Source organism: Pongo abelii, chromosome 6 (assembly GCF_028885655.2).
Source record: "Pongo abelii isolate AG06213 chromosome 6, NHGRI_mPonAbe1-v2.0_pri, whole genome shotgun sequence".
Classification (NCBI taxonomy): Eukaryota; Metazoa; Chordata; class Mammalia; order Primates; family Hominidae; genus Pongo; species Pongo abelii.
The window spans coordinates 60,882,119-60,896,809 of NC_071991.2; positions in this window are offsets into that span (position 1 = coordinate 60,882,119).

Sequence of the window (14,691 nt, forward strand, 5' to 3'; positions counted from 1 at the left end):
AGTCATTCACACACAAAAGCAAGACTGATACTTGTCTGACTGCTCTCAATTTAGTGTTTTATCAAATTAGATTACTGGAACTAGTTTTATGGGAAAAAGATTCCTCTCCCTCTGTAGAAGGGGAGAAGACGGCATCTCTTCCATGTCTTTCTGAGGTTCCTTTTGTTAATTATGAAGGCGTGCGTTTTTAAGGCCAGGCTCTGAAATTCCATTAGTTAGTAGTATAAACAAAACAAACTAGCTGGTAGGGCTCTGTTTTATTGACAGAAATGGGCAAAATGAAATTTTACTAATAATAGTGAAATAAGGAGCATATAACCTTATTCTTCCATACACACTTGATACACACCTTTTCTTTTCTTTCTTTCTTCCTTCCTTCCTTCTTTCTTTCTTTCCTTCCTTCTTTTTTTTTTTTTTTTTCTCAAAAAAACAACACTTCTAACATTTCATAGGCGTCACTCTGTGTGTAATGACAAGGAAAGGGCAACCCAGCACATTCAGGAGCAGAAGCCTAGTGGTCAGCTAAGTGTCCTCTCCACTCAGCCACTCGGCCACTCAGCCCGCAGACCCTCCTTGCTGTCTGAGGAGCCCATTCACAAGGACAGACTGCCATGGCCCCTGGGAGTCCTACCAGGCTGATTGGATGTCAAGTGATAAATCAGAGAATACCAAGCACCTACTGTGCAACTATTCTATACATTTCACTGGACAGAATTTTGAAATACAGAGATAACTCAAAAGGAAATGCTTTTAGAGCAAAGCTCTTTTGTATAAAATCAGCCTTGGCTCAGACATTGCTGCTGAGAATTTTAGTCTCTTCAGTTATGGTGGCAAGAGCTAAGAAAAAAAAAATCTGGAAGATATTGAGTAGTTATCTATATCAGGCACTGTTAGGTCTATTGTATTAGCTCACTTAAGGTTATCACAGCCCTATGAAGCAGTCCCAACTTTTAGTCCTTTTTTTGTTTGTTTTTTTGAGAGGGAATCTTGCTCTGTTGCCCAGACTGGAGTGCAGTGGTACAACCTCCACTTCCCAAGTTCAAGTCATTCTCCTGCTTCAGCCTTCCAAGTAGGTGAGATTACAGGCACCTGCCACCACGCCCAGCTAATATTTGTATTTTAAATAGAGATGGGGTTTCACCATGTTGGCCAGGCTGGTCTCAAACCCCTGACCTTAAGTGATCTGTCTACCTTGGCCTCCCAAACCACTGCACCTGGCCTAATCCTTTTTTTTTTTTTTTTTTAAGATGTAGAAAAGAGGATCCCAGAGCTCCTGAGGGTAAAGCTGGAATAGGAGTCCAGCCTCTCTGCCTCCAGTGCAGAGCCTGGTCTTAACCAAGCCACAAGCATCTTGGAGCAGATGAGGCTGCTCATCTGCCATCCAAAACCCATTTTGTTTGGGTTTTGTTTTGTTTTTGTTTTTGTTTGTTAGCTTGAGACAGGGTCTCACTTTGTCACCCAAGCTGGAGAGTGCAGTGATGCCATCATAGTTCACTGTAGCCTGGAATTCATGGGCTCAAGTGATCCTCCTGCTTCAGCCTCCCGAGCAGCTGGGACTACAGGCACATGACACAGCACCTGGCTAATTTTTTTTTTTTTTTTTGAGAGACAGAGTCTCACTATATTGACCAGGCTGGTCTCAAACTCCTGGCCTCGAACGCATCCCACCTTAGCCTCCCAAAGTGCTGAGATTACAGCCATGAGCTGCTGCATCCAGTCTCTTTTTTAAATTTAAATAAGTATTTAGGAAAATATATTTTTATACGTAAATTTAAAGACCATTATTAAGGGATGTTGGAACAATAAAAAGCTTCTGTGCAAACTGTAAAGTTTCCCTCATTTTACTTCTAGTGGAAGTCAAACATACAAGCTTTCCCATTTTGATTGTGAAGCATCTGTTAAAAAGAGAGAGAGATTGGAGGGAATGACTATTGATGGAGGAACTCCTTTCAGGTGCTAGGGATTCAATTCAGGAACGAGCAGGATAGACATGGTTCACCCACATGCAGCTTCTCTGAAAGTAGGAAGATGTTTCCAAAATCCTAATGAAAAAAAAAAAGCAGGTCACACAATGGTATGTACAGTATAAGCATGTTGGGATTTTAAAAAAGAAAAAACTGTTTGGGTGTTTGTAAATGGAAGCTTATTTATCAAGATGTTCTCTCTAGGTGGTAAAATGGAGAGGATTTTAGCTTTATTCAAGTTGCTTATACATAATATCTAAATTCCCTAGAATAAATTGATCATGAACTCTCAAGACAAGAACTAGGTCTCATTCTTCTTTGTAATTGCAGCACCCAGACTGGTGCCAGCTACAAATGGGCACTCACTCAGAAGTGGTTGTTGACCCAGAGAATGGTCTGCAATATTCAATGACCACAGGCTCAAATGGCACAGTCCTTAGTTCCGTGTGATTGCAGCCAAGTTTTAGACAACATCAACTGTGTTTATTTTGCTGACTGATTCGAGTGTGCTGGGGGGGTTAATTGTCACGCCCATGTAGAAACATAAGAGCAAATTCCTATCAGTACATGAGGCCCCTGACTGAGTTGAATCTTGATATGACTCGGGTTGGTAGCTAGAGTTTGGGGATCTTTGCCCTTCACACTGCAGTGACTTAAATTCTGCTGAGATGTGCTAGGTGTCCTGAAGAAATGGAGATGGTGTTGGACTAATAGAAATGTTAATAGATTTTTATTGCTTTATTGAGTTCCTCAAATTATGCTATTAGGTATAAAACATTATTTAGAAATTGTTAAAATGCATAATTTTGGTCCATTGCTTTTATATTATCCATACCCATAATTTGTATTATGGATTTGTTTTGTTCATGTGCAGACTCTTTAGACCTTGGGAACAGGAAAGAACAAAGTGTTATGTATGCATTTGCTGGTATGTGAAGGGCTGTGAAATGTAGTGCTGGCTTCGACAGATAAGCTAGTCAATTTAAGTTATATTAAATGAACTCACTTTTAAATAGAGCTATAATTTCAGCCTGGTTGGAAATGGGCAGGGATGATAGGGTGAAATTTAAAGTCTACAACAATTTCTTTTTAGGACATGATTTTCCAGATTTGGGTTGGGAGGCAACACATGATGATCTATTATAGTCAGTGCTTACGGGGGTTAAAATAGAATCTCAGTCATTTACATCCATCCCAGACTTTCTCTTTCCCAAATCAGGTCTTACCTCATGTTCTTTTATATCCAATTCTTACAAGCTTTTATAAAGCTCTTTGTTTTTAAACTTTTTATTAACTTGGGATCTGCAAACAGAAAAAAAATGTACAAATAATAATTGTACAGTTCAATTAATTAACTCAAAGCAAACACACCCATGTAACTACCACCCGGATCAAAACATAGAACGTTACTGGTACTGCATGAGCTCCTCATACCTCCTCCCAATCAGTGGCCCCTTTATTTCTCCCCAAAAATAACCACTCTTCTGACTTCTACACCACAGAATAATTTTGCCTGATTTTGAATGCAAATTTATGCATCATGTGGTTATGCGTGGCTGTAGATCATTCATTTAATTGCTGAATAGTATGCTCCTATTGATGGGCGTTAGACTTATTTCCAGTTTGGGGGCATTATGATCCTTCTGCTTTGAATAATTCTGTTCATGTCTTGATTTACATATGCACACTTTTCTGTTGGATATATATCTAGAAATAAAATTGCAGGATCATATTGTATGTTTGTATTCAACATAACAATGTGATGCCAACCAGTTTTCCAAAGTGGTTAAGCTCTTTATACTTTATCAGTAGTATATAAACATTCCCATAGTGCTATGTTCCTGCTAATGCTTGGTCTTGTCCATATTTTTAATTTTAGCTATTCTAGTGGGTTTGTTCTAGTATTTTGTTGTGAGTTTAATTTGCATTTTCTGGATAATTAAGGAGGTTGAACACATTTAATATGTATATTGGCTACTTCTTGGAGTCTCTTGCCCATTTCTTCTGTTGGGTGATTTGCCTGGTCTGTTGTTTTGTAGGATTCTTTATGTTCTGCATATGTTATTTGTGTTGCATATAACTCCTCTTACTATGTGGCTTCCTTTTCACTCTTCATATCCTTTTTGATAAACCAAAGTTCTTAATTTTAATGTAGTTCCATTTATCAATATTTTAATTTGTTGTTATTGTTCTTTATGTCCTGTTAAAGACGTCTTTGATTGCCCCAAATCAAGAAAGTATTTTCCAGCGTTAGCTTCTAAAAGCTGTATCGGTTCACCTTTTACATTTAGTTCTATGTGCTACTTGGAATTGATTTGAGAGTATGATGTGAGGTTGGATTTTGGAAGCTTTACCAGGCTTTAGAGCGCCTACAGTTAAACAGAGCTTTGCTTTCTATCATTTACAATTTTCATTTTAAACAGAACTTTGCTATCATTTAGAATTCTCATTGTATACCTGATAAATGAGATATTTTAGATGTATTTACAGAGATTTTTGAATCGTATATGACTCTTATGTATTCATAAAAAGAAAAATATAAGCAATTAATTGGTTAGTGCGTGGGTATCCACTGCTTGACCCTGTAATTCCTCTTCCATGCTTTTTAGTCCTGCTATGTGCTCCAGGAGGCTGACCTGCATGGACTCTATGAAAAGGCTTCTTGCCTTTTGGCTTCTGGTTGGTTCAACCACTGGGGAGCAACAGAGGGAGATCAGAGGGTAGAAAGTCTTAGGGTGGGGTATTTATTCCCCCAGCTTCCTCCCTTCCAGGTCTTTTCCCTCTACCAAAGGCTACAGCTACCCTTCTATACAGTTACCCTCTTGCGGGCCTAATAAGCATTCCTTCTCCTTGTCCCACGAAGTGAAGGAGTAGTAACTGCTCCCTGCTCTTCTGGCCCAAAGGTACTCCACTCTCCTTTTCTGATTGTCCTAAACCCTTCACCGAGTGGCTGGATGGATCCAGCATGCTGTTGCCTTCCAGTATGTCCACAGTATTTCCATCTTCAATAATGGCAAAGCCTTATTTCAAGCAGCCAGCAGGGAAGCAACTGCCTACTATAAGAATATGGTGGGAAAGATACGGCAAGGCTCAGAATAACGATAACCAACAATAGCCCCACACTCATAATGTCCTTGAACATGTAGGACGACTTCTGATCCCAGAGTCACAGTGCAGATTCTGAGGAGTTGGTAAGTGCCATTGAACAGAATGAGTACATTTTCCCCATCACTAACGGTACTCAAGCACTACACTTGAAAATTGCTCTAATCTCAGTCCAGAGACTGGCCCACCAATATGAGGTTTAACAAACCTCCAGGTGATCCTTATGCATACTCAAGTTTATAAAGCACAGATGTACAATATTTTGAAAGTTGGGGGATCTATGGTGATCTCCATATTTGCCACTGGATTAAATTACTGGATATTAAAAATACATATTCATTTTTACACATCAGATGTTACAAAGATGTGTAAAGTTCATCATTTTCTCATCTCCATTCCCACTCTTTGAAGGGAAGCAAATTTAATAGTGTGACAGGAATTCATTCACATCAGTCTATGTTTATTCACACATATACAAATATATATACTCCTATATGTGTTTTTTCCTTTTCATTCCTTCCTTTTTTGTTGTTGTTGTTGTTCAAAAAATGAGATCACATTGTAATACACAAGATTGCTTTGCAACCTGTCTTTTTCACTTAATGTATCATAGATATCTCTTCAGGTCAGCACATGCAGTTCTAATTTATTTTCTTTCGAAGTTGCAGGATATTCCAAAATACAAATGCTCCATGTCTTATCCAATCATTTTTCTATTGATTGACATTCAATATGTTTTCTGTTTTTCACAGAGGCTAAATTAGAGGGCTCCCACTGTGAAAATAATTTTTTTGGTCTTGAATGTGAATCATAGACTGAATTTAAAAAGGCTGATATTTGAGAGTATTTTTCAACATAAAAAAGGGCCTCAAAAGATACATAACTCAGATTGCCTGAGCTATTCAAGCTAGGCTTCTCTGTTTTCTTTTCCTTTTTTTTTTTTTTTTTTCGAGACAGAGTCTCACTCTGTCACCCAGGCTGCAGTGCAGTGGCGCAATCTCGGCTCACTACAACCTTTGCCTCCTGGATTCCAGTAATTCTCCTGCCTAAGCCTCCCAAGTAGCTGGGATTACAGGCACACACCACCATGCCTGGCTAATTTTTGTATTTTTAGTAGAGACAGAGTTTCACCATGTTGGCCAGGCTGGTCTGGAACTCCTGACCTCAAGTGATGCGCCTGCCTTGGCTTCCCAAAGTGCTGGGATTACAGGCATCAGCCACCACGTCCAGCCTGTCTCTGTTTTCAAGCATTCAGCAAACACTTGTCAATTGTCTTCTAGGTGCAGGCTTTGTGCCAGTTGCTGGGGATGAGATTGTGAACAAGACAAACATGATCTTGATCCTCATGGAACTTGCTTTCTGTTGGAGTGACTTGTAGGCACAAAAGGCAGCTGTAAAGCAGGGTCATTGATGTCAACAGAGGTGCCAGGGAAGGTGCTATAGAGAAGGGGCACCTAACCAGCTCTAGGAGTATCCCAAAAGGTTTCCTGGAAGAGATACCAAGTAAGCTATGACCTGTCAACTGAATGGAAGTTAGTCAGATGAAGGAGGAATGATGTTCAAAATTGAGAGGCCAGCATGGTGAACTTGGAGAATTTCTGAGTTGCCTGAGGGAAGGAGAGATAAAGCTGGAGGAATAAAGAGGATCCTAGTCATGAAGCCACTTGAAAATTTCAATTTTTTCTTTTATTCACCACATTCCATGGGAATATGATTCTCATAGGAAATGCAGACTTGGCTGAAGACAGATTACATGTTTCCAGGACCTGTGCATAGGTGTCATGTGTAAGCTAAATTGTTTGGGGAAAGACAAAGAAAATGTGGGAATCATGTGTCTGTGAAGAGGCTACATGAATGAGACAGAGGTTTTAGCAGCTGCCATCAGTAAAAGAGGATGAGGAAAGAGGCTTTCTGGGAAGTCTTTTTTGTTTGTTTGTTTTGTAAAACCCTTAAGCCACCACTTTATGGACAACCACAGTAAAAGGGCTCTGGTGTTTCTCAAGGCTTCTTAATTGGATCACTGTTTGTTTGAATGAGATGCTGCATTGAGCATGAGCCAGGAGGGTGATAGTTATATTTGGGTTACACACCTGCTGTATCATTAACCCTGGCCACAAATCTTTTCAGTAGCCTGAAGGCCAAGTGCCGGGGCAGGAAGCCAAGCAGTGACAAGGACTACACCTATAGTCTAAGGTGTGTTCTTCCCATTTCATCCTCACTACTTCCTGTCCATGAGATAACATACCTCATGTGGGCATCTGCCTCGTCCCACTCCCAGATGTCTGTGACATGGCTGTATGCGTGTCATACACTGTGAATGTTTCCACAACAACACGTAAGACAGCTACACCCTCTCCTTCTTCTCATCTCTGTCTCTAAAAAATTGGCCAGAGTCATCTAATTCCATGCTGCACTTCTCAGAATTCTGAGTGCTGCTTCTTAGAAGGTCTTTCTTTCCTATTTTTAGCTAATACGTGCTCACAATAATGCATTCAAACCATATAGAAGGTTATACAGTGAGAAGATATACTATAGGAAGTCCAGTGCTCACTCCACCCCCACCCTGCTCTCAGAGGTAACCAATTTGATGTCTATCTTTCTAGATTTGTTTCTACACATATATACAATATACATCATGTATAACGAAACTGAAATTTTACTATGCACTTCATAAGGTAATTGCTTTTCTTAAAACTGTATCAAGGATATCTTTCCATATCAGTACATGTAGAACTTTTTCTTTTTAAATGCTAGACCTGGTACCCATGGACCATAATTTAATTAATCCTCTGTTAATGTACATGTGGTTTATTTTCAACTTTTTCTGTACACAGGTTTATGGAGATGTAGATATATCAATGTGTATGGATGCAATCTATTCTACAGGATGAGTTCCTTGTAATGAAATTAATGCCTCAAAGGAATACATTTTAAAGCCTTTCCTTACATTCTTGCCCAAATTACATAGTTCCAGTAAATTCATTTTATTTGTGTCTTGTGAGGACTTCCTCATGCCAATGTTATAACAAATTTTCCAAAATTTTGTATTATAGTTTGCTTTTTTAATGCTGATAGTTTTTTATCCAGGGACCACCAAGTAGCCTATCTTTGTGAATAAAGTGTTACTGGAACACAGCTATACCTATTGGTTTACGTATTGTTGATGACTGCTTTTGTGCTACAATAGCAGAGGTGAATACTTGCCAGAAATTATATTGCCCCCAAAGCTGAAAATATTTACCATCTGACCCCTTCTAGAAGATGTTGTCCAGCTAATGCTTAGAATTTATTTTATTGTTTATTTGTTTTTGTGAGGCAGGAACTTAACTTTATCTTCTCGGTTGACATAAAACCATTCAATGAAAGGTTCCTCTTTTTCCTACTGACATAAAATGAGTCATCTAACAAATTCTGCTTCAGGCTCTATTCTGTATCAACGATTAATTGCTCTTTTTGTCAATCAGTGCCATGCACGTCATTTCTTCAGTTTTATAGTTTTTTTTTCTCCAATAGTTTTATAGTTTAAGTGTTTATGTTTGGTATATTGTCCTTAAAGCTTTTTGTGTTTTTTCATTCTCTCTTTCAGATGAATTTTAGAATCTGCTTGTAAAGATTTCAGTGGGGTTTATAATCAGTATTTTATTTACTTTAGTTTGAGAGAGAATTGAAATCTTTGCAATATTTTATAACAGTGACCGTTTCCTCATGGCCTCACCCACACTAAATATTATTTTTTTCACCTTTGCCAATGGGCAGATAATAAGAGTGTTTTAATCTAATAATCTACAATGGATAAAGTAGGTATTTTTAGCTTATTGTTTATTTTTTCTCAGCGTTTTCTTACTATATATTAAGATGAGGAAACGCTGCAATTAATAAATATGTAAAACAGGAATTCTACCACATTGCCAGCCTTGCAGTTTCCTATGCTGCAAAAAACAGTTTTAAGGACTGGTCAATTGAAAGACATTGATCCCTAAAATAAGATCTTTAGCAAACATCTTCCCTATTGACTCAACATTGCTGCTCCAAAAGGCTCCATTATTATTTCTGTTGCCTAAATTAATTTTTAATCAGCTACATGTTGAGTGAACAAGTACAAATAATCCTCTCCTTATACAAGCAAGCCCCACGAAGGACGGCAGAGAGTGGCTTCATTCCCAGCTTCTCTCTGTCTCACCTGGAATAACTAGCCCTGCTTCCCTGCTCTCTTGAGCTTCCATCAGCCTCAGCAGGGGGATTGTCTCTGTTTGGATTCCAGATAAACAGCTTCTGGATGGAGATTTGAGGTCAGAAAGTTCCCTGGGGAGTGCTCTTGTGATTGGAGAGAGAAAAACTGAACTACTATACAATCATAGAAAAGGACCCCACAGTCCTGTCTCACATTCTGGAGAATTGTCCCAAATTAGGGCAAGGGGGCTTGGTCTTTATACCTCTGCACTGAGAAGACTTGGGTGGGGGCTGCCACTAGAGAGGGGATTTGACCTTGAGTGAACCAGCCATCCTCAGCTGAGGGTAATTCCCAGAGGGAGACTCAGCCGAGAGTCAACACCCCCAGGACTTAGGGAAGTGAGTGCCTCACACCTGAAGGGGAAATCTGGGCAGCACACCACAGCATCCACTCCAGGGAGCTCTTCACCTTTCCTCCCGCCACTCAGCTTACCTGTGAGCTGAAAACTCAACAACTTTTGGGTGCATTGATTAGCTTTGGTACTTAGCCTTTCATGTAAATTTCTCATGTCACATGCAGGTAACATTTTGTTTCTCCTAAACACATCACCAGATTCATAAGCCAAATAGCAGGGAACAAAGGCTGCAGAATTATGTTTTTACCAAAATCTCAAAATATGTTATTCAAATAAATGGGGAAAATATATTCACTTTTTTTTAAAAAAGAAAATTTTATATAGTCATTGAACTAGCATGTTCTCGTGTCACTTTTTTTAAATGTACAGCAAATGAAAAAGTTTACAGATTACAAGGACATTTTGCAATACATCAAAAAATATATTGCAAAATGATTCCTGTGGTCTTCAGTAATAATAACAACATCAATAGTCATAATGGCTATCATTTGTATGGTGCTTTAGTGCTTACAGAGTACTTTCAGATCACCAACTTGCTTGAGTCTTATGAGAGGCAGAAATGATTATGAACTGAGGCTTACAGAGGCCAAGTAACCCATGCCTCAGTCCAGCACCAGCAATAGCCTATGGCCGCTGCAGGTCTGGTTTGTCTCTGGAGTCCTCCTACCTCCCCTTCCTCAATCTTCTCCCCAGCTCCACTCTGCCCTCGCTCATGCTCATTATCTGTTGTTCCACCCAAAACACCTACACTCCCCAGCCAAGATCCCTCCTTGGGAAGGACCCATGTCCTGCTTTATCTGTGTCTATGCATTAAAATCTGCTCTCAGATGGCTGTCCCTGGGAAAGGGACTCATAAACTATTCACACCAAACTATTAATGTTCAACAATGATGTAAAAACTGCCCTCTACCCCCACCCAGGTATATGTTATCCGCTTTTTAACAGGACCATATGGTGTTGAAGTATGGAGCAGATTAATTAGAAAGATATTTTGGAGAGGGCCTTCCCACCTACCCCCTCCTCATCCCATTCATGTTATTTTACTGCTCTACCTGCAAAGCATTAATCATATAGAGCACTGGACTTGGAATCAAAAGTCCCTTGAATTTGAGTCCCTGCTCTTGGACAGGTACTTAACTTTGCTGTCCTCAGCCTCCTCACCTCTGAAATGTGAAGATTGGATTAATGTTTCACTTTGCAAGGTGATTGGAGTGACCAATGACACAAAAATCTCAGAATTACCTAAAACAGAAATTTTATCAAAGCTCCAGGACTAGAAGAACTTGTACTGGAGATGATGCAAGAATGAGACCAAGATCTCACTGCTCCATGGGCCTCACACCACCAGCCACTGGGGTCCCAGGAGGCTCTCCTGAAACACATGAGCTGCAAGGCTGAGCTGAGCTCTGCCATTAGCTGCTACTTGACACTCTGTCTTCCCTGTACCACTGCTGTTTTTACATGTTTTACTTTGGCTTGTCCTTGAGTATGTAACAGAGATGATATCATTAAAATACCTCATTAGGCATATCTCCTCTCAGCAATTTAGTTTCTAATGCCCCCTCCACCATTAATGCTGTTTTATGGCTCTAGGAAAGAGGAAGGTGATTACTGCCCAGAACAAAGAAGGTGGGAAAAAAGAAGCGATATGGTATAGAGGCATCAGGTGGAAAGGACAAGTAGAGGCCCTTTTGCCAGACAGAAAACAACATATAGACATGATAAGACTATGGTTCAAATGCTGCTGCTCTTTGGGGTTAGCTCAGTGTGTATGGGGAATGGAGGAGAAATAAGAACATAGAAAACCCAGAAAAAGGGAAGGGGTTTGTAGGATGCTCTTCTCCAACACAGGTGTCCAGAGTAGGAAAAAAATGGCAATATGGAATATTTAGGTGGATAAAAGGATAAGACAATTCCCTCTGCTTTCCTGTGTGTATGGCACGGGAGGCAGCTCAGAGTGCTGGCTGGACCACATGTGCTCAGTTGAAGGGCACAGTGTCCCTCTAGCAGAGGATTGAGAGTAAGTGTTCAACCTCTTAGATGGACGTGATTCACAGCCAGAGATTAGTGGATCAACAGCATAATGAGAGGCAATGTGAAGGCCCAGTTAGACAGGACACATCGTGCTTGGACCACCCTGAGAGAAGGAATCACAGCCAAGAGCACTTCAACAATGGGTAGAATGAGGGCAGAGGCTACTGCTGCCCAGACATGAGTAGCAATAAATTGCTGCTTCTTTGGGGTTAAGAAGTACCTGGAGGGCAACACTTAGGTCAAAAATCCTTCCCCCAACACCAAGCTTCTCCTTGCACTTAGATTATATGTTGGAAAAAGGAAGGGAAACTTTTGAAGGAAACAAACAATCCAGATATAGAGTTTGAAATTTAAATTTATTATATACCTAAAATGAGTCAGAGGAGATTGAGTTACATTTAATGGGTAAGTTTAACTCTTCTCACCATCAACATGAAAGGTACCTTGCAAGAAAATTCAGTTCCACAAGGTTGAAATTTAAAAAGTTACTTTTTTCGATATATATAATAAATAGTGATCAAACCATGACAACTTATTCCCAAGGAAAGTTACTTTCAAAAAAATTTTTCGAGATATAGTATGAACCACAAATAAATGCCCGTGCTATAAATGAATAAACAGTCCATCTTTAACATTCTGGCAAATCCCAACCTTAGAAAATACCATGTTAACAATGTAGAAGACAATTTTTAGTTCTCTAGTATAAGTTGTTCCTCTAGAGCAACTGCATTGTAATCTTTCAGGATGTAATTACTATTCATCATTCTGTTATGAAAAACTACCAACCAAGGCTGCTAGGGACTGACACCAGGAACAAGGTTTGACAATTTCCAACAAGTTAATGATTTTTAAAGTTCCTTCTATCTCTTGATCCTTGTGAAACACTGACATCGATTTTGGCATTATGAAGAAGTGGCCTGGGATGTGGCTGTCTTTCCCACTTACTGCCTCCCCTCACCCTTTAGTAGCTGAGATGTGGGAGAATGAATGCTACATCAACGGGGAAACATTCTACAGTTATGCATAGATAAAGTTATACCGAAGTCATTTCTTCTTGATAAGATCAGATGCAATAAGAATTTAAAGCAATGACCCCATTCAGATCTTTCAAAGATATTAATTGCCAACTTTGTTAGAGAGATCCCGCAATCTGGCACTCAGAGGCTATAGGTCATCAATGTGGTAGGTGCTGTGAGTAAGGGACAAGTTAGGATTTGCATCTTTATTGGCCCTTTCTTTCCCTATTGAATCCATAGGACTCTAGATTTCTAAAGGCCAGGTTGATGATATAACTAAATTAGCTATTGAAATCCCTTTTTGTAAAACCATCCCTAATTAATGGTATGACAACATACACACCTATTTGCTATGTCTTAGCGGAGGGAGAGAACAAGAATTTAGTGAACACTCACTATATGCCAGGTATTTTGTCAAGTATCTTATTCATTTCCTCATTTAATCCTAGCAATTGTGCAAGGTTGTGTTAATCATGTTTTCAGAAGCTGAAACTAAGGGAGACAGAGAATGTGACTTGGCTGAGATCATCCAAGCAGTAAGTGATGGAGCAAGATTATAACTCCTGTTATAAGAAAGTGCCTATTCTTTCTTCTATTCCATACTTCTTTGATAGGAGCTGATTTTCTCACTATTCTGTGGTTTCCTTAACTATTTATGGTATAAATTTATGTGCATCTTCGTTTCTCTTTGTTGGTAGCCTTACTGATACATTTGCCTGAATACAGTTGTGTAACTGTCTCGTGTACGTGCAGGAGACATAAGGAATGACTGCCATTTTGTGGACACACAGGACGTAGTAATGAGTGGGGAATCTGTGACTGTAAGATCCAGTTGAGTAAAATTCAAGTACTAAGATGATGCAAACAAATTAGAAATGCTGACTAGAATATACAATGTTGAAAATGTAAAATAGAGCTCACAAAAAGAATAACAGTGCCAGAAATTAAAATTAAAACTAAAAAATCAAAGATCTAAGCAACTGTGCTCATGCTTCAGCCTTTCTAAGATAGTACCAGGAATAAGTTCAAGTAAACTAGGAACTTAGATTTTAATGCTTACATGAGGGTAATAAATTAGGCCTCCAGCCCAAGCTAAGTGGGAAGGTGGAACTGATCTTTCAGCATAAATACAAATAGCCCTCAAATAGTGGTTTATTACGGATATAACAAATAATGAAAGGATGGACTAGAAAAAACTATGCCCATGGCTTAGCTTGCCTGTCCATGCCTGTGCTATAAAAGTGGGGAGGGTGTCTTCATAGGGATCTAAAACCCTAGCTGAACATCATGGTGGTTTGGGAGTTAGATTTCTATTACCGCCATAATCCAAAATTCACCAAGCCAAGAAATTAATATGAGATGGTTGGTGATTCCCCTGGCACACTTGGCAAATATAAACACGAAGCTGCTCTGAAGGAACATTCCTACAATCCAAGTTATATGGAGTTTCCACAGGGAAGCAGAACACAAAAGATAGATGGGTACACTTACTACACTGAGGTGTAGTAAGGGCTCAAGGACGTGCTGAAGAGAAATTCAGAAACTAGAAGAAAGATTTGAATAAATTATTCAGCATGCAGCATAGATTGTAAAAAATAGATGGGAAATAGAAAGAAATTAAGAGATTTGCAACATAGAATAAGAAAGTTTACTCAATAGAATTTGAAGAACAAAAGAATATAGAAAGTAAGAGAGAGACAATATTTAAAGAGGTGGCTGTGAATAGATAAAAGGCATAAATTCATATATTTAAAACCACAATAAATCTCTACAAGGATAATAAAAAGAAATCCCACATCTGAACACATCATCATCCTGAAATTCAGGCCACCAAGATGAAGATAAATTCTTACAATCAACCATAGAGGAAAAGATGAAAAGCAATCATAGTGGAAAGATAAAAAAAGATAGAAAATCAGTTATGAGTGACTATAGACTTCTCAAGATCAACAATGGAGGCTGGGAGTCATTGAAATACTAGCTGCA